Here is a 20118-nt window from a genome sequence, read left to right as displayed (position 1 = left end):
GATTTTCTCAGTTGTTAATTTATCAGAGGAACTTGGGCAAACATCTCTTAGTCCTCCTATCTGCAGCAGCAGGAGGGACAAATGCTGATTTATTTTATGAGACTCCTGTAAAGCTTTCGGCTAAATTATTTTAAATGATTTTGAGAACATGAAACTGCTGTGAAAATGTTTCAGTTTTTATCAATCTGTCAAAAATTATCATCATATAAGTTATTTGATTTGAACACTCTTTTTCTTATAATCAAATAAGGGAATAACAGGTTATTCAGAAGTGGTTCCCATCCCTTGGTCCTCCAGTTCTTTTGGACTTCAACCCCCAGAAATCCCAGCCATTTTAACAACTGTCAGGAATTGTGGGTACTAAAGTCGAGAACGCTTGGAGGACCAAAAGTTGGGAACCACTAGTCTAGAGCATATAGAAAGTGAGGTGAGAAAGCAAGATTTGGGAAGATCTAAATTTCTATGCAACCTAGTTATTTAAAAAGCAATATGAATGGGCCATGTGTAGGTTGTGGATGCCATGAACCCAAAATGGCAGGATATCCATTTTTTATAATGTTGCATGTCTCATATTGGTGCATCTTGTTCTGAGCCCTATTCTTAGGAAGGAAAATGGGGTTTTCCTTAAAAAATGACAATAGAATTGGAAACAAGAAGAACACACACGCTACAATGTGTTTGGGGAGTAGGGTTGCTGCTTTTTATTTCTTTTTGTTGCTTGAAGCTAATATTTTATATATATATTTAGTTTAGAGACTAAAAAGCCTTTCTTCCCTGCATTTCTCCTCCCTTTCAGGGTACACAGAACTAAATTACATTGCGATTCTGCAAACTATTACAGTCCATAGAATTATGAGCATAGAACTGAATTGAATTTTATTTTGCTTGTCTATCTAGCAGAGTGCAACCACTCTGCAGTATAAGTGGGAGACATGTTATACAGCACAGACATGTAAACAAGGACCATGCATCCAACACATACTACAACAAGCTTCAGGGATTTTTAGGGCTTCAGATCAAGCACAGTCATTGTATCCATGTTCCAGGTGACTGCTTCCATGATGGAAGAGCACACAAGCCCTGAGGCTGAAGCTTGCTTGAAAATACTTCAGTCGTTAATGTCAAAATGCTACAGATACAGGTGAGGGAACATTGAAGCATCACTGAACCCTGCATTCACACATTTACATTCTGCAGCATTTGGAAGAAGGCCACAGACAAAAAAAATCTTTGCACAGTTCTCACAGCAAAACATGTCTATTTACATGGGTCACCCCTCCCCTTTCACTGCTTTGAAGATTTGTAGATCTCACTAAGCAGAGAGAATCTGGAATGATCTCTGAACTTTTGGAGACTCTGTTTGGTGCCTTGTTCTCCAAAGGTACATAATGTCCTACACAAAAAATGGGGTCATATATCAGGTCCCAGCCTAGGGGAGCTTACAATCATGTCAGAGGTGACATATCTTCAGATATTTGGAGATCTTAAGACAAATAAAAATAAAAGACGACAGTGACAAGACAGATAATCATATAGGACACCGAGTCTGTCACATTTATTCAAATATTAAGGGAAGAATGGATTTAGAGTCTCTGCAATATATTGGGCCTTGAGGTTGCCACTTGTGTCAACAAAATCCTACTGACTTCAGCTCTAATTTGCACCTGTGCCACTTAGCTTTGTTTTATAAAGTCATACAGATAGGGTCAAAAACTGAAGACAGTTTGCCATAGTAATTGTAATAGGTTGGTGATAAAATGCAAGACAATATAATATGATGTGTTTGCTAGGCTAAGGAGCAAATAATTTGTATTTGACGCAGAAGAGAACTGGGGGGAAATGGTTGCTAGATACAATGCAGCCAAATCTGCAGGCAAAGATAGATTATATTATGTTCAAAATAGTGTTTGTGATGTCTGTGAAGGAAGAGAACAAAGCAGTTGAGATAGCCATGCCTTCTGTGTGTTGGTGAAAATATGTATATCGGAAGGAAGTGCAATAAGCTTCTGTGACTCTGCTGAAATGAGTAAAGGTTACTAAAGGAGGTACTGCATCTAGTCACAGTTCAGTATAAAAAAATGGTCAGTTCTAAATCCATAATGGCAGTTGCATATTGCTGCTACTTTTACTCCAGCTAACAGTGACCAGATCTTGTCCTGATCCCATCATGGACAGGTTCATGCCATTTAACATGTCACTGGTTGGGTTGGCAGATTGATCATATCCAAGTGATTTATATTCAGTCAAGAAATCAGATCCTCAAGAAAAGGAAAACATAAATAGGATGACTCTAGTCTCAGATTATACAGGAATTTAACTTGAGCCCTTAGGCTTTTGGTCAGGATTTGCATACGGTGGCTCTTCAGGGGTGTTAGACTATAATTCCCATCAGAATAAACAATTATAAGAGAGTCCACATTGAAATCTACACACCTTTGGAAAGCCACAGTTGCCATGTCCACCCCTGAACTAAACTTCTCCCTAAAGCTGTGATTAACCTTGTATTTCCTGATTTCTGCTCCGCACACAGGCCTCCATTCCCCACAGCTGACCTATAGGAACAGGTACAAATCATGCATTTACTTTGATCATGTGGCTTATTACTGCCCTCCTTCAGCAGAACAGTCCACTCCTCTGGAGAAAGAGGAGAGGAAGAGGCCATGTGCTTGACCTAAGTCAGTGGTTTCCAACCTTTGGGCCTCCAGGTGTTTTGGACTTCAGCTCTCACCGTTCCTACCAGCTGGTAGGCTGGCTGGGATTTCTGGGAGTTGAAGTTCAAAACACCTGGAGTCCCTAAGGTTGGGAACCACTGACCTAAGTGGAGGAGGATATACACACTCGAAAGGAAGAATTGAGCATATTGATGCTCCTGGCCCGTCAGGACCCAGGCTGCAGAGCACCAATAACCTTACACAGAGGCCAGAATCTATCTAATATCTTTATTAAAGAAATATATAAAGTCAATAAAAACAAGTAAAGAATATAGTTCAGAAGCAGACCTTTCAGATGAGGTCAAATATAGTCCAGAAATGTATTGTCCAATATAAGATATTAGAGTTCAAAGTTTTAATCCACTTGACCGAAACACACACTTTGCCAAGCTGTGATGAACCATGGGCCTTGTAGTCCTGCTCAGGACATTGTAATTCCTGATGAAGATGAAAACTTGGGTTTTTTACCTTCCCAGTCTGAACTGGATTCCTCTCAGCCAGACCCTTCCCAGGCAGATCTGGAAACCTTGCACCTGCAAGAAAGTTGTGCCCCAGAAGTATGTCAAACAACCCCAGAGCCTACTTCTCCCGTGTTCTTGCGCCGGGAGTTTTGTAAACAACAAAGAAGTTTGGATTCAGCTTCGCGCAGGAGTGCGAGGATAGCAGCTAAGAATGTTGCCAATTAACATTGGTTCTCGTGAGAATCTTTAAGGAGTTTAACATCTGGTCTCAGAGTTTAGCTTTCGTTTCTGATTCCCAGAGAACCGCTTTGGTGAGAAAGTTGGACTCTATATAGGTGTTTTGCCCGCGTAGCAACTTCGCGGAGTCAATTCGTCAGCCTACGGAGCGAGTTGTGTCTGGACAGCGCGCTCCGATTCAAGCCTCGCTCTTGCTCAAGCCTTGCCTTGCTATCCAGCCTTCGCCTTGCTTCCCAGCCTTGTTTACCTGCGGACCTTGCCTTGTTTCCCAGGACCAATCCTTGCCTTGTTTCACGGATTTTACCAAGTTATTCCACGGACCTTGTTCTTGTTCTTAGTTACCTTGTTCCACGTTCAAGCCTTGTTTCAAGTATCAAGTTATTTCCTAGCCACGTTCAAGTTTTATGGACTAAAGGACCTTGTCATCTCCCCTCACTTTGCTTGGCAAAGTGAGTGTTTCGGTTATTGGATTACAACTTTGGACCTTAATATTTCATATTGGACATTAATTCCTTGGACTAATTTTGACCTTTCCTGAAAGGTCTGCTTCTGGACTATCTTTTACATTTGCTTTTATTAACTTTATATATTCCTTCAATAAAGATATTAGATAGATTCTGGCCTCTGTGTATGGTTATTGGTGCCTCTGCCGCCTGGGTCGTGACAGTTTGACTCCGCCACCCATAAGCACCAACTAACCGAGGCCAGGATGTCTACCGGAGCCGCGCCGGCTGGACAGCCGCTCAGCTACACCATCAGCAAGGACGAAGTGGACCGCATCCGTGACAGACTCAACGCGCAGGATGGAGAAATAAAAGGGTTGAGGGAGCGCGGAGTTCGCCTCCCGGCCATGGCGTTGCCTACCAAGTTTTCTGGAGAAGCTGCTAAGGTTCATGTTTTCCGCCGCCAATGTCAAGCTTATCTAGAGGCCCGTGATGCCGAGTTTCCCCAAGAAGACATCAAGGTGGCGTGGGTCTACAGTCTTCTAGACGGACCAGCGGCTAGCTGGGCGACGGCCCTGTTTGATCAAGCCTCCCCCCACCTAAGTTCAGCACAACGCTTCTTGGATCACCTTAAGGAGACCTGGGGAATCGAGGACAATTTGGAGGCAGCCGGTCACAAACTCCGGCGCCTCCTTCAAGGAGACAGACCCATGTCTCAGTACATAGCCGAGTTCCGCGTGCTGGCCCACAACACCGGCTGGAACGATGTAGCCCTCAGAGGACAATTTCGGGAGGGTCTCAACATTGAAATGCTGGAAGAAATCTCCAAGGTGGATCCTCCCCAGACCCTCGAGGCACTCATTGATCAATGTTTACGGGCTGAAGTCATGATTGCCAACAGGAAACAATGGGTTCGAGGCCAGGGCGGTAGAGCCGGGGCAAAACCCCCCGCTCCCGCCAGTGTTCAGCCACGTCCGGTGTGGAGACCCCCGCCGCCAACCCCATACCCCAGAGGAGGCGAGGAGGTGCCGATGCAGTTGGGCAATGTGCGTCCCAGACTAGATGCCGCCGAGAAGGCCCGTCGTCAACGCTTGAACCTCTGCTGGTACTGCGGGAACGGGGGCCACTTCGCCAGAGAGTGCCCAGCCAAAGGGAAGCCTGCCGCCCGTCTTGCGGCGGCGTCCTCCACGGAGTCGAAGGCGTCTGAGCCGACTGGCACACAGCCGGCGGGGGAAGCCAACGACCGGGTGTAGAGAGGCTCGCCAACCCGGTCAAAAAATCCATCCAAGAGCCGCCAACCGGGGTCCTGTTCCTTCTCGTGGTCACATTATGGTCAGCAAAAAGGGGACCCGTCATGATCCACGCCATGATAGACTCTGGAGCTACCAACAATTTCATCGATAGAGAGTATGCCGACTCTCTGGGATTACAATATCATGATTTCAAGAATGCCCGTGTGGTGCAAGCCATAGACGGCCGTCCCCTCAAGACGGGCCCCGTAAGCCAGTGGTCGGAACCCACCAGGATGTGGATAAGGGAACATATGGAAGAGATTTCCTTCTTTGTTACCGAGGTTCCCCATTTCCCTGTGATTTTGGGAATTCCATGGCTGACACTCCACGACCCTAACATCTCCTGGTCCAACAGAGAACTGCAGTTTGCTTCACCGTACTGCCAAAACCATTGCCTCGTAGCCAAGGTATGCCATGCCACAGACTCCGAGCCCATCATCACCTTGCCAAAGAAGTACTCCGAGTATTGGGATGTATTCAATGAGAAAGAAGCCGAAAAATTACCCCCACATAGACCTTATGACTGTGCCATTGACTTGGTGGAGGGGGCCCCGATCCCGCGAGGGCATCTCTACTCCCTGACTGAACCAGAGCAAGAAGCTCTCAGGGAATTCTTAGAGACAAACCTTCGCAAGGGGTTCATCAGACCCTCTCAATCCCCAGCCGCCTCCCCAGTGATGTTTGTGAAGAAGAAGTCAGGGGAATTACGCTTGGTGGTGGACTACAGAGCATTGAACAATATCACCAAGCGGAACAGCTATCCCCTGCCCTTAATCTCGGATCTACTGGACCGACTTCGAGGAGCCAAGGTCTACACCAAGCTGGATCTTCGGGGGGCTTATAATCTAGTTCGCATCAGAGAAGGGGACGAGTGGAAGACCGCCTTCCAGACTAAATTCGGATTATTCGAGTCCCGAGTTATGAATTTCGGTTTATGCGGAGCTCCCGCAACGTTCCAGCATTTTGTCAACGATATTTTTCAGGACTATCTAGACAGATTCTTGATAATCTACCTGGACGATTTTTTGGTGTTTTCCAGATCACAATCAGAACATGAGAACCACGTCAAAATGGTGTTGCAACGATTGCGGGATCATGGACTTTATGCCAAGCTAGAAAAATGCGCTTTTGATCTACAAGAGGTAGATTTCCTTGGCTACCGCATCTCGCCTCTAGGGCTTTCCATGGATCCAGCCAAAGTTTCAGCAGTATTGGAATGGCGGGCGCCAACTAACAAGAAAGAGGTGCAGCGTTTCTTGGGGTTCGCGAACTACTACCGCAAGTTCATTCCAGATTTTGCCCGCTGGTCCGACCCCATCACTAGCTGCATCCGTGGAAAGCAGCCTTTCCGCTGGACTGATCAAGCAGAGAAAGGGTTCCAGCAACTGAAGAAACTATTCACCTCCCAGCCAATTCTACAGCACCCAAATCCTGGAACCCCTTTTGTGGTGCAAGCGGACGCCTCTGATGTGGCAATTGGGGCTGTACTCTTACAACCGGAGGGAGATCACCTCCACCCCTGTGCCTTTTATTCTCGTCAACTAACCACACCAGAGAGGAATTACACCATTTGGGAAAAAGAACTACTGGCCATAAAGGCAGCCTTTGAAACTTGGAGACATTGGCTAGAAGGGGCCAAATTCCCCATTGAAGTCCACACTGATCATCGTAATCTAGAACATCTAAGAACTGCCCGCAAACTAAATCAGAGGCAGCAACGTTGGGCTTTATTCTTTGAACGTTTCAACTTCCAGATCCATTATGTGACCCCAGCTCAAACCAAGCAAGCAGACGCCCTGTCACGTAAACCGGAATACGCTGCAGGACGCAAGGAGACCTTTGAATCCCAACTGCTACAACCTGAGAACTTTGCCACGCTCACAGTGGGGAACACCAAATCCAATCCCATTGGTTCAACTTCCCCTACTCCAGGACCCATCTGTGCTCAAGAAATCAGGGCTAGTCAGCAAGCAGATGCCTGGGCGCAGGACCAACTTCGCCAAGGTCTGCATTTTCCCTTTTCGCTTAAAGATGGGCTGCTCTGCTATAGAAATCATGTTTATATCCCACCCGGACCGGGCAGGGAAAAAGCGCTTCGTCTGTGTCATGACTGCAAACCAGCAGGACACTTCGGACTATTTAAAACCATGCATTTGATCCTAAGAGATTTTTGGTGGCCCAAGATCCGCAAGGATGTGGAAAAATATGTCAACACCTGCCCAGTATGCCAGCGCTCCAAGATACGAAGGGAGAAGCCCTCAGGGCTTTTACACCCCCTTCCTACCCCATCTCGCCCATGGGAAATAATTTCCGCGGATTTCATCACTGACCTACCACCTTCCTGTGGATTCACCACGATCTTAGTGGTGGTGGACCTATTCACCAAGTTAGCCCATTTCATTCCCTGCGAAGGCCTCCCCACGGCCAAAGAAACTGCGGATCTATTTCTTCAGCATGTTTTCAGACTACATGGATTGCCCAAGAGTTTAGTCACAGACCGTGGATCTCAATTCACCTCTCGTTTTGGAAGGCACTACAAAAACTACTGGGCATAGACTCTCGCTTATCTTCAGCTCATCATCCCCAAACAGATGGGCAAACGGAGCGCACCAATGCCACTTTGGAGCAGTATCTTCGCTGTTATGTAAACTACCAACAGGACAATTGGGCTTCTCTGTTACCACTGTCTGAGTTTGCCTACAATAATGGAGTTCAAGCTTCTACAAAAGAAACGCCGTTCTTTGCAAACTACGGCTTTCATCCACGTTTCTTTCCCCCTGTCATTGAAACTTCAGAAGTTCCCGCAGCAGAGGATTGGCTGCAGGAACTCACAGCGGTGCAACAACTTTTGCTCCAGCAACTGGACCAAGCCAAGGAGGACTATAAACGCCACGCTGACAAACACCGCCAGCCGGGCCCCGAAATCAAGGTAGGAGATCGGGTTTTTCTGTCCACTCGCTTTCTGCCCTCCCACCGCCCATGCCGGAAGTTAGATGCCCGCTTCATTGGCCCCTATCCAGTGGTGGCGCAATTAAACCCCGTGACTTTCAAACTCCAACTTCCGCGTTCAATGCGCATTCACCCAGTGTTTCACCGTTCCCTGCTCCTTCCGGCGGATGGTGTGCGTCCTGATACAGACCAACCGGCCCCCCCTCCTGTTTTGATGAATGGGGAGGAGGAGTTCGAGGTTGAGGACATTTTGGATTCTCGCTTTCATCGCCGCCGCCTACAATATCTCATTGACTGGGTGGGTTTTGGCCCTGAGGAACGCTCTTGGGAAGACGCCTCCACAGTCCATGCTCCTGATCTAACCCGTCGCTTCCATCTGACCTATCCCACCAAACCGCGACCTCGCGCCTCGGGGAGAGGACCCCAGTTTGGGAGGGGCCCTGAGGAGGGGGATAGTGTGATGAACCATGGGCCTTGTAGTCCTGCTCAGGACATTGTAATTCCTGATGAAGATGAAAACTTGGGTTTTTTACCTTCCCAGTCTGAACTGGATTCCTCTCAGCCAGACCCTTCCCAGGCAGATCTGGAAACCTTGCACCTGCAAGAAAGTTGTGCCCCAGAAGTATGTCAAACAACCCCAGAGCCTACTTCTCCCGTGTTCTTGCGCCGGGAGTTTTGTAAACAACAAAGAAGTTTGGATTCAGCTTCGCGCAGGAGTGCGAGGATAGCAGCTAAGAATGTTGCCAATTAACATTGGTTCTCGTGAGAATCTTTAAGGAGTTTAACATCTGGTCTCAGAGTTTAGCTTTCGTTTCTGATTCCCAGAGAACCGCTTTGGTGAGAAAGTTGGACTCTATATAGGTGTTTTGCCCGCGTAGCAACTTCGCGGAGTCAATTCGTCAGCCTACGGAGCGAGTTGTGTCTGGACAGCGCGCTCCGATTCAAGCCTCGCTCTTGCTCAAGCCTTGCCTTGCTATCCAGCCTTCGCCTTGCTTCCCAGCCTTGTTTACCTGCGGACCTTGCCTTGTTTCCCAGGACCAATCCTTGCCTTGTTTCACGGATTTTACCAAGTTATTCCACGGACCTTGTTCTTGTTCTTAGTTACCTTGTTCCACGTTCAAGCCTTGTTTCAAGTATCAAGTTATTTCCTAGCCACGTTCAAGTTTTATGGACTAAAGGACCTTGTCATCTCCCCTCACTTTGCTTGGCAAAGTGAGTGTTTCGGTTATTGGATTACAACTTTGGACCTTAATATTTCATATTGGACATTAATTCCTTGGACTAATTTTGACCTTTCCTGAAAGGTCTGCTTCTGGACTATCTTTTACATTTGCTTTTATTAACTTTATATATTCCTTCAATAAAGATATTAGATAGATTCTGGCCTCTGTGTATGGTTATTGGTGCCTCTGCCGCCTGGGTCGTGACACAAGCAAAGTGTGGGGAAATGACAGAGTCTTTAAAGTCCAATGTAGCTTGACAACAAGGCTGGAAAATAAACTTGATTCTTGGCTAGATCAAAGACTTGAAACGAGGCAAACATGAAGCATGAACAAGGTCCGTGGCAAACGTGAAACAAGGCAGGCTTGAAACTTGATCCGGGAAGCAAGGAACTGGGGTTACGAAGTCCACACACGATCTCTCTCCTCAAGCTGATCAATTGACTCCGCAAGGTTCCCCTTGCAACAAACACCTATATTGGGTCTCGTTTTCCCGCCAACAGAACACTTTCCCTGGGGAACGAGAAGCGAAACCCAACTCTGTCCAGATGCATGACTCCTTAGAATTTCCCAAGGGAAGCAGACCTAATCAGCTAGTTGTTTGGCAGCGATTCTCAGGCTCCGGCGATTAGCCTCTCTGACTCCTCTATCTCTATTATAATTGTCCCTCCGGGGAAACGGGGGGGAGTTCTGCCCAAGGCCTGTTTGGCTGAATTCTTGAGGGCAAACATCCTCCAGGTGGAGAGGCTCCGGCTCTGGCTGAACCGGCGGAAATCCCATGTTTTCCTCCTCGTCTGCCACAATAGTACTAGGAACAGGACTACAAGGCCCATGAGTCACTATCCCCGCCCTCAAGGCCCCCCTCAAACATGGCCCCTCTCCTCGAGTCGCGGGGCCGCGGCTTGGCAGGGTAGGCCTGATGGAAGCGGCGGACTAAGTCGGGGGCATGGACTGTGGAAGCGTCTTCCCAAGAGCGTTCTTCGGGGCCAAAACCCACCCAGTCAATGAGATATTGAAGGCAGCGGCGATGAAAGCGAGAATCCAAAATGTCCTGAACCTCAAATTCCTCTTCCCCGTCCACCAAAACGGGCGGGGGCCGGCCGACTCGCATCAGGGCGTACACCATCCGCCGGAAGGAGCAGGGAACGATGAAACACCGGATGAATGCGCATGGAGCGCGGAAGTTGGAGTTTGAAAGTCACGGGGTTAAGTTGCGCCACCATTGGGTAGGGACCAATGAAACGGGCATCTAACTTCTGGCAGGGACGGTGGGAGGGCAAAAAGCAAGTGGACAACAGAACCCGATCTCCTACCTTGATCTCGGGGCCCGGCTGGCGATGGCCGTCAGCGTGGCGTTTATAGTCCTCCTTGGCTTGATCTAGTTGTTGGTGCAAGAGTTGTTGCACCGCTGTGAGTTCTTGTAGCCAGTCCTCCGCTGCAGGGACTTCTGAAGTTTCAATGACAGAAGGAAAGAAACGTGGATGGAAGCCGTAGTTTGCAAAGAATGGGGTTTCTTTAGTTGAAGCCTGGACACCATTGTTGTAAGCAAATTCCGATAGAGGTAATAAGGAAGCCCAATTGTCCTGTTGGTAGTTTACATAACAGCGAAGGTATTGTTCCAAAGTGGCATTGGTGCGCTCAGTTTGCCCATCCGTTTGGGGATGGTGAGCTGAAGATAAACAGGAGTCTATGCCCAATAGTTTCTGTAGTGCTTTCCAGAAACGAGAGGTGAATTGAGATCCACGGTCAGTGACTAAACTCTTGGGCAATCCATGTAGTCAGAAAACATGTTGAAGGAATAAATCTGCAGTCTCTTTGGCCGTGGGGAGACCATCGCAGGGAATGAAATGGGCCAACTTGGTAAAAAGGTCCACCACCACTAGGATCGTGGTGAATCCAAGGGAAGGTGGTAGGTCAGTGATAAAATCCGTGGAAATTATCTCCCATGGGCGAGAAGGAGTGGGAAGGGGATGCAGTAGCCCTGACGGCTTCTCCCTTCTTGTCTTGGAACGCTGACATACAGGACAGGTATTGACATATTTCTCCACATCCTTGCGGATCTTGGGCCACCAGAAATCTCATAGGATCAAGTGCATGGTTTTTAAAAGTCCAAAATGCCCTGCTGGCTTGCTGTCATGACACAGATGAAGTGCTTTTTCTCTGCCTGGACCTGGAGGGATGTAAACATGATTCCTGTAGCATAGTAGCCCATCCTTAAGTGAGAAAGGGAAACGTAGTCCTTGGCGAATCTGTTCTTGAGCCCAGGCATCTGCCTGTTGACTGGCTCTAATTTCTTGAGCGCAAAGGGATTCTGGGTTAGAGGGAGTTGGTTCAATTGAAGTGGATTTGGTGTTTCCCACTGTGAGCGTGGCAAAGTTTTCAGGTTGCAGCAATCGAGATTCTGAGGTCTCTCTGCGTCCTGCAGCATACTCTGGTTTCCGTGATAGAGCATCTGCCTGCTTGGTCTGAGCCGGGGTTACATAATGGATCTGGAAGTCAAAACGTTCAAAGAATAAAGCCCAGCGCTGCTGCCTTTGATTTAACTTTCGTGCGGTCCTTAGGTGTTCTAAATTTCGATGATCAGTATGAACTTCAATGGGAAATTTGGCCCCTTCTAACCAATGTCTCCAATTTTCAAAAGCTGCCTTTATGGCCAAAAGTTCTTTCTCCCAAATAATGTAATTTCTCTCTGGGGCTGTTAGTTGACGGGAGTAATAGGCACAAGGATGAAGATGTTCTCCCACTGGCTGCATGAGTACAGCCCCAATTGCCACATCAGAGGCGTCAGCCTGTACAACAAAAGGGGTTTTAGGATCAGGGTGCTGTAGAATTGGCTGGGTCGTGAATAACTGCTTTAGCTGGTGAAACCCTTTCTCTGCTTGCTCCGTCCAGCGGAAAGGCTGTTTCCCACGGATGCAGCTGGTGATTGGGTCAGACCAGCGAGCGAAGTCTGGGATGAATTTGCGGTAGTAGTTTGCAAACCCCAAGAAGCGCTGTACTTCCTTCTTGTTGGTTGGCGCCCGCCATTCCAATACTGCTGAAACCTTTGCCGGGTCCATGGAGAGCCCTAATGGCGAGACGCGGTATCCCAGGAAGTCTACCTCTTGCAGATCAAAGGTGCATTTTTCTAACTTGGCATATAGTCCATGATCCCGCAATCATCGTAGCACCATTCTGACGTGTTGCTCGTGTTCCGATTGTGATCTAGAAAACACCAAAAAATCGTCCAAATATATGATCAAGAACCGGTCTAGATAATCCTGGAAGATATCGTTGACAAAATGCTGGAATGTTGCGGGAGCTCCGGATAATCCGTAATTCATGACTAGGGACTCAAATAATCCGAATTTGGTCTGGAAGGCGGTTTTCCATTCGTCCCCTTCTCTAATGCGAACTAGATTGTAAGCCCCCTGGAGATCCAGCTTGGTGTAAACCTTGGTCCCTCGAAGCCGGTCTAATAGGTCTGAGATCAAAGGCAGGGGGTAGCGATTCCGCTTCGTGATATTGTTCAATGCTCTATAGTCCACAACCAAGCGTAGGTCCCCTGACTTCTTTTTCACAAACATCACTGGGGAAGCAGCTGGGGATTGAGAGGGTCTGATGAACCCCTTGCGAAGGTTTGACTCTATAAACTCCCTGAGAGCTTCTTGCTCTGGTTCAGTCAGGGAGTAGAGGTGTCCTCGCGGAATCGGGGCCCCCTCCACCAAGTCAATGGCACAGTCGTAGGGTCTATGTGGGGGTAGTTTCTCGGCTTCCTTTTCATTGAAAACATCCCAAAAGTCCGAATATTTCTTGGGCAAGGTGATGATGGGCTCAGCGTCCGTGGCATGACAGACCTTGGCTACTAGACAATGGTTTTGGCAATATCTTGAGGCAAACTGTAGTTCTCTGTTGGACCAGGAGATGTTTGGGTCGTGGAGTGTCAGCCATGGAATCCCCAAAATCACAGGGAAGTGGGGAACCTCGGTAACGAAGAAGGAAATTTCTTCCATGTGTTCCCTTATCCACATCCTGGTGGGTTCAGTCCATTGGCTTACTGGACCTGTCTTTAGGGGACAGCCATCTATGGCCTGCACCACCCGGGCATTCTTGAAATCATGATATTGTAATCCCAGAGAGTCGGCATACTCTCTATCGATGAAGTTGTTTGTTGCCCCTGAGTCTATCATGGCATGGATCATGACGGGTCCTTTTTTCACTGACCACAGCGTGACCACCAGGAGAAATAGGACCCCAGTTTGCGGCTCTTGAGTGGGGTTTTTGACCGGGTTGGCGAGCCTCTCTACGCCCGGTCGCTGGCTTCCCCCGCCGGCTTTGCTCCAGCCGCCTCGGCCGCCTCCGGCTCCACGGAGGACGCCGCCGCCAGGCGGGCGGCGGGCTTTCTTTTGGCTGGACATTCTCTGGCGAAGTGGCCCCCATTCCCGTAGTACCAACACAAATTCAAACGTTGGCAGCGGGCCTTTTCGGCAACCTCCTCCAGGTGGAGAGGCTCCGGCTCTGGCTGAACCGGCGGAAATCCCATGTTTTCCTCCTCGTCTGCCACAATAGTACTAGGAACAGGACTACAAGGCCCATGAGTCATCACATGGCCTCTGTCCACCATGCCCCCCCCTTTTCTGAGATTACCAATAAGCAGTTGAAGCATTGCAGATGCCCACAGACTGACTGCAGATGCAGGCCTTGACCTGCCATGTTGTCATTCCACATCATCTGGCCTGTAGAGGGCATAGGCCACTGTATTTCAAGGTCCAAAGGCAATGGTGGAGGAGGGGAAGATGGGATTTTCTCCGTCCATATTTGACACCCCCAGTTAAGGAAATAAATAAAAAGCATCATGCAATGTTTCTCGCAGAAAAATTACATAAATGAAGGAGCAGTGCAATCCTCCTTGAAAGACAATGGTGCAGACAGCAAAAGTCTGAAGGATCGGTACCACTGCATAAAGAGCCCATCCATCATCATCATCATCGTGCTTAGAAAGCAGCCTGTGGGCTCGATCAGTTCACCTCTGTGACCCAAGACAGAATTATCTTGCAGCAACATAATGGATTGATGTGAGGACAGGGACCCTATGCCAATTCAACCAACAACAACAACAACAACAATATGATGATGATATTACCTGATTCTTCTCAAGGGAGGGTACAATACAGGAAGACCACAAAAACAGATATCCTAAAAGGCATAGACTGAGAAGCTCTTTGTACATCCATCTCTCCCTCTCAGTGCCCTGCAGACCAGGTGCTAGCTGCCTGCATGAAACTCAAAACAGGCTGTGAGTTTTCTGGTCTGTATGGCCATGTTCCAGAAGCATTCTTTCCTGACGTTTTGCCTGCATCTATGGCAGGCATCCTCAGAGGTTGTGAGGTATGTTGGAAACTAGTCAAGTGGGATTTATATATATGTGGAATGTGCAGGGTGAGAGAAAGAACTCTTGTCTGTTTGAGGCAGGTGTGAATGTTCCAATTGGCCACCTTGATTAGCATTGAATAGACTTTCAGCTTCAAGGTCTAGCTGCTTAGTGCCTTTGAGGTTGCCTGCCATAGATGCAGGCGAAATGTCAGGAAATAATGCTTCTGGACCATAGCCATACAGCCTGGAAAACTCACAGCAACCCAAATCACTGCAGAAAGCGCCCATCTATCATCATCATGCTTAGAAAGCAGCTGGATCAGTTCACCTCTGTGACCCTATGCCAATTCAACCAACAACAACAACAACAACAACAACAATAATATGATGATGATGTTACCTGCTTCTCCTCAAGGCAGGGTACAACGTAGGAAGACCATGAAAACCTATATACTAAAAGGCATAGACCTGGGAGCTCTTGGTACTTCCATCTGTCTCCCTCCGTGCCCTGCAGACCAGGTGCCAGCTGTCTGCATGAAACTCAAGACGGGCTTTTGCCCTTCCTTCCTCCCCTACGCAGTGCCAGATCCGCCAAGCGAAGGGTGACGCCAAGAGGAGCAGGACCCACATCAATGGCGTTGCTATAGGGAAGGAGGTCCAGGAGGGAAGCAGAAGGACAGCCTCCATCCGCAGCAGAGAAGGGGCCGCGCAGCCCAGTCCCGAGCTGCCCCGGGAAGCGGGGATGGGGCGCTCAGGTGCAACCAGGGACAGGACTGGGGTCTATCTAGCGCCTCCATCTCTGCAGCGGGGTCGAGGGAGGGAAAAGGGCGAACTGTAGAGACCTTCCTCGCGTTGGGCATGTCGGGGTCTGTGCAGAGGAGCAGGCGGCTTACCTGCGCGGCTCAGGCTGGGGCTTCAGGCGGGAGTCGCAGGAGGGGCGACCCCCGAAGGAGGGAAGGAAAGGCAGGCAGGCAGGCAGGCAGGCTCCCAAGCCCCCCAGGAGGTCTTCCTGGAGGAAGACGAAGCTGCGACTAAACCAGCGAGGAGGACTGCGGGCAAATGGCTCCCCCTCTCCTCCCCAATCGTCCCCCCCCTTTTTTTTCCCCCTCCTCCTCCTCCGACCGGCCACCCACCTCCTTCTGCTGGTTTCTATGGCAACTGGGTAATGCTCAGCGCATCCTTCCTCCCTCCGCACTCCTTCCCTCCCGCTCTTTCTCCGCGCGCGCGCACTTTCTCTCTCACTCACTCTCTTCCAGCTACGGCTGGGGCGCGCGCTCCTCCAGTCCTCAGCGAAGAACACGCGCGCGCGCGCGCGCGCGCTCTCTCATTGGCCAAGGGGAGGGGGATGAGGACGACGACGAAGAGAGACTGTGGCGCTCAATAAGCCCGCCCCGGCTTTTCCCTTTTCCCTCCCGCTCTCTTTCTGGCGACATGCGAGTGCGCGCGTGACTGTATATAAGCAAGCATGGGACACGTGTGAGGCTCCCTCTCCCTCTCCCTCTCTCTCCCGCCCCCCGTTCCGCGAGCGACATATAAGGACACAGACGCGCATAGCAGGGAGTGCATGGGTGCAAGTCTCCACATAAGACAAGCTCCACATCTTGGGCAAGGCACGCACACACACATACAGAGAGAAGACGTTTTGCTGGCTGGATCTCTTCCCCCCCACCCCTCCAAGCCACCAAAACGACCCTAACACTAGAAATAAAAGACTCTAGATAGGGCCTACCTTGATTCTCAGAAAACAAATGTGGTCAGAGAAAAGAGAGTTGGAGAGAGAGAGTGAAAGCTAAGAAAATCCAACCAATGCTACTTTCAGCAAAGGACCACAGCAGACATGGGCAAACTTCAGCCCTCCAGGTGTTTTGGACTTCAACTCCCACAATTCCTAACAGCTGGTAGGCTGGGTTGTTGTATGTCTTTCGGGCTGTGTGGCCATGTTCCAGAAGTATTCTCTCCTGACGTTTCGCCCACATCTATGGCAGGCATCCTCAAAAGGAGGAGCCTCCATCACACTCCAAGGCAGAGTTCCACTGTTAAACAGCTCCTATGGTCAGGAAATTCTTTCTAATTTTCAGGTGGAATCTTCTTTCTTGTAATTTGAACCCATTGCCCTTAGTCTTCAGGGACACAGAAAACAAGCCTGTTCCCTCTTTCTTATGACATCATTACAGATATTTAAACATAGCGATCATATGCCCTCTCAGCCTTCTTTTTTTTCCAAGCCAAACATACCCAGTTCCCTCAGCCATTACTCATTGGGTTTGGTTTCCAAACCTTTGATTATTTTAATTGTCCTCCTTTGGACACGTTGTTTGTTTGTTTGTTTGTTTTTGTTTGTTGCACTTGTATACCACTTTTCTCATCCCTGGGGGACTGAAAGTGGTGTACATCGAGTAAATAGCAAAGATTCAATGCCTCACATATAATATGACAATGTTCAGTCTTTTTGAATTGTGGACACAATATTCCATGCAAGGTTTAACCAAAGCAGAATAGAATGATATATCTCTATGATGTCTGTATGCACCTTACCACATATGCTAACCCCATGAATTTCATAGATTTCTTAAGGAATGCCAGTTGATTTGCCAGTTCCTTCTTCTGAAATATAGCCTACAGCACCTGGCATTCCTTGGTGATCTTCCATTCACTAACTAGACTCAATCCTGCTTAGCCTCCATGATCAGATGGGATCTGCTGTCCTTTAGGGCCTTTGGGCAGCTATCCCCATGATATACTTCCATAATACAACCAGAGGGAGGGGACAGTGCATATCTATGCAGCTCAACACAAACTGGGTGAAAACAAAAGAATTGTCTTATTACCAGGAGCTGAATGTCATTAATAAAGAGAGCAGATTCTACTCCCAGGGGAATTGCTGCACAATACACATCCATGAGCAAGATCCAATGTGACATTCCTATTCTCTTGGTAAGAAAATGCCAATGCACCTTACTCATTGAACCTGCTTCTGGGATCTTTTTGGAACTTTTTTTGTTGACCCAGCATTCTATCACTTCTCTTAAGAGCAGATCTGTTTTTTGCAGCTCTTTGCAAGATCTGTTTTTGCAGGAATCAAGGTCAGAATAGAGGGGACAGATTGCAATGGAGCTGGGAATTAGGAGCTGGAGCCCAGAAAGGGCTTTATGGATACTAGAATCTGCAGGATGCCTCTTAAACTCTTCCCCAAAGCAAGATCTAATCAAGCATCTCCTAGATTGATCCACTGCAGCCTCATTGCAGTAACAATAATGTCAAATCATTTACATTTATATATGCTAATCAATTCAACAAACAGCAACTCTTGGTGGGGAGGGGGGCAGCGGAATCAGGCATGTGTGAGAGGATGTGCTGTCCTTAGAGGACCTGAATGGATGAAAAATGAGCGCTGGAATGGATGGTAACAGGCCAGGAAACCTTTTGTCTTCAGATTGTAAAATTATGGCAATCAGTGACCAGAGAGTGGGTGGTACATCCATATGATTAGTGTATTGTGAGACTTGAAATACACTGGTTTTGAAGTTGGTTCCAATAAAGATGATCTGCAAATGAAAGGAACCCATGTAAAGACTCTTTAAGGTAGAGTTTTACTCTTTAAAAGCCCTATGAGTTTTGGTCTGGTAATATTTTGGCTCTTATTCAATGGGTTAAAGATGGGAACATGCAGAAATTTCTGACAAAAGTGTCTTCCAGGACTTCTAGCAGCAGCAGATCTTTGAAAACCAATCTAGCTAATGAGATAAAGAAACAACAGCAACCATGAAGTTTTGAGAAACAAAAAGCTATATAACTCTCATCTGAAGTTTACTTTGCTCCAACTTCATTTTTATAGACCTAGAATCAAAGAGTTGGAAGAGACCTCACTGGCCATCCAGTCCAGCCCGCTGCCAAGAAGCAGGAAAATCACATTCCCCCAACAGATGGCCATCCAGCCTCTGCTTAGAAGCCTCCAAAGAAGGAGCCTCCACCATAGTCCGGGGCAGAGAGTTCCACCTTGAGATACAGTGTTTAAAATCATGAGATTCAGACTGAAGCCAGTGATGTTGTTGGCTTCCAACTGTGGGTTTTAGCTTAAACTTTAAAGAAGTCAAAGATGCCGAATGTATTTAAGATTCAGCACCACGGCTAGCCCATTTTAAAGTATAGGCTGAATTCAGAGCAGATTGACCATCCTATTTAAATACTTGCTGCCACTAATTAAGGTTACAATATGACATTTTTATTATGTTGGAATGCCTTTGTTTATTAAATTGTACTTCATTCTGGAACGTCACAGTGTTTTGCATTTACTTTCTTGCTATCTATTCCTGCCTACTTTTTTTGTTCCTGACGCTGTCACAAGAGTTTCCCTTCCTTCTATCAATAGTACAGTACATCACCATTGGCCTAAACCTGAATTGTGAGCTGAGCCTGATTTTCCAAACCCAACATACTCTCATCTTTCCATAGAGTGGCTAAAATAACAATGAAGATAATGTTTAAAAATCAACTGAGAACTTAAAATAAGGACAGTTTATTTGTCCAGAACTGGAACAAGGAGAAGCTCTAAAATAAGGGTGCCTAACTTGTCAATGTCTATTTACTTTAGACTTCAACTCCCATCATTCTCTAACCTTGGCAATGTCAACAAAGCTAATAGAAGTACCATGAATTGCACACACAAGTACCCCTATTCCATGCGTTTATTTGAATAGCCGACATTTTGAATGTTATGCATAGTGATTTTCCATATGAATATTCTACATTTATGGTTACTTACTCAGAAGGTGGGATGTGGGTGAGAAATTCCACTGTGTGAGCTGTGACCCACAACCCACATAATATGAAGATACCTGGAATATCACTCACAGTGTCAAGAAATGACAGATTTCTAGGGGCTGTTGCCTAAATGATATAACAACAACAACAACAACAACAACAACAACTTTATTTTTGTACTTGCCTCCATCTCCCTGAAGGAACTCGGGGAGCTTACATATGGAACAAGGTGCCTAAAACAACGCATAAAATAAACACACAGTACAATACAAAATAAAATCACTAGTATATAAAACAACAATTTAAGCTCAGAACAGTGCCCAATAACCTATTGTGTCAACTGTCATAAAAACATGGCCAACTGTAAGCAAGAAGAAAGGAAAGGGACAGTGCAAGTTGTAGCTAAGGAACAAGGGAATTGAATGAAATTGCTGTGCTGTTTTGCCAAATGAATTGCTCAAGGGCAAGCAAGTCTGTTACAGAAAAGCAATGCTCCCAAATTTGAATTTAAAATCTCATGCCATAATTACAAGATCTGTCTCAACATAAACATTATACTACCTCTGCAAATGGGAAGGCCATTTTATAACTTCCCAGCTGGGATCTATAGAAATCATTTTCTGAAGATTGGAATGAGGACAGCAAGTTTTAAAAATGTATTTCTTCGGTACTTTAACAAATTCTCTCTCCTG

At 47.4% G+C, this 20118-nt stretch overlaps 1 protein-coding gene across 5 annotated transcripts in view; it reads right to left on the bottom strand.

The window, feature by feature from the left end:
* The window catches only part of pacsin1 (protein kinase C and casein kinase substrate in neurons 1), a 107971-nt gene that overhangs the window by 71432 nt on the left and 16421 nt on the right, over positions 1 to 20118 (bottom strand). The window contains exon 1 of one of the 5 annotated variants that reach the window (XM_062978481.1): positions 15912 to 16034. The exons of 1 other annotated variant lie outside the window; for it this stretch is intronic. The gene's annotated coding sequence lies outside the window, so the exon portion shown is untranslated. Of the gene's footprint in view, positions 1 to 15065; positions 15289 to 15558; positions 15745 to 15798; positions 16035 to 20118 lie in introns of those variants that run through there. 3 more of the 5 variants (XM_062978477.1, XM_062978476.1, XM_062978479.1) reach the window with 3 other exon arrangements.

Source organism: Anolis carolinensis, chromosome 4 (assembly GCF_035594765.1).
Source record: "Anolis carolinensis isolate JA03-04 chromosome 4, rAnoCar3.1.pri, whole genome shotgun sequence".
In the NCBI taxonomy this organism is placed as follows: domain Eukaryota; kingdom Metazoa; phylum Chordata; class Lepidosauria; order Squamata; family Dactyloidae; genus Anolis; species Anolis carolinensis.
Note: the sequence above shows the minus strand (reverse complement) of the source record. Positions and strands in the feature narration are given on the sequence as shown.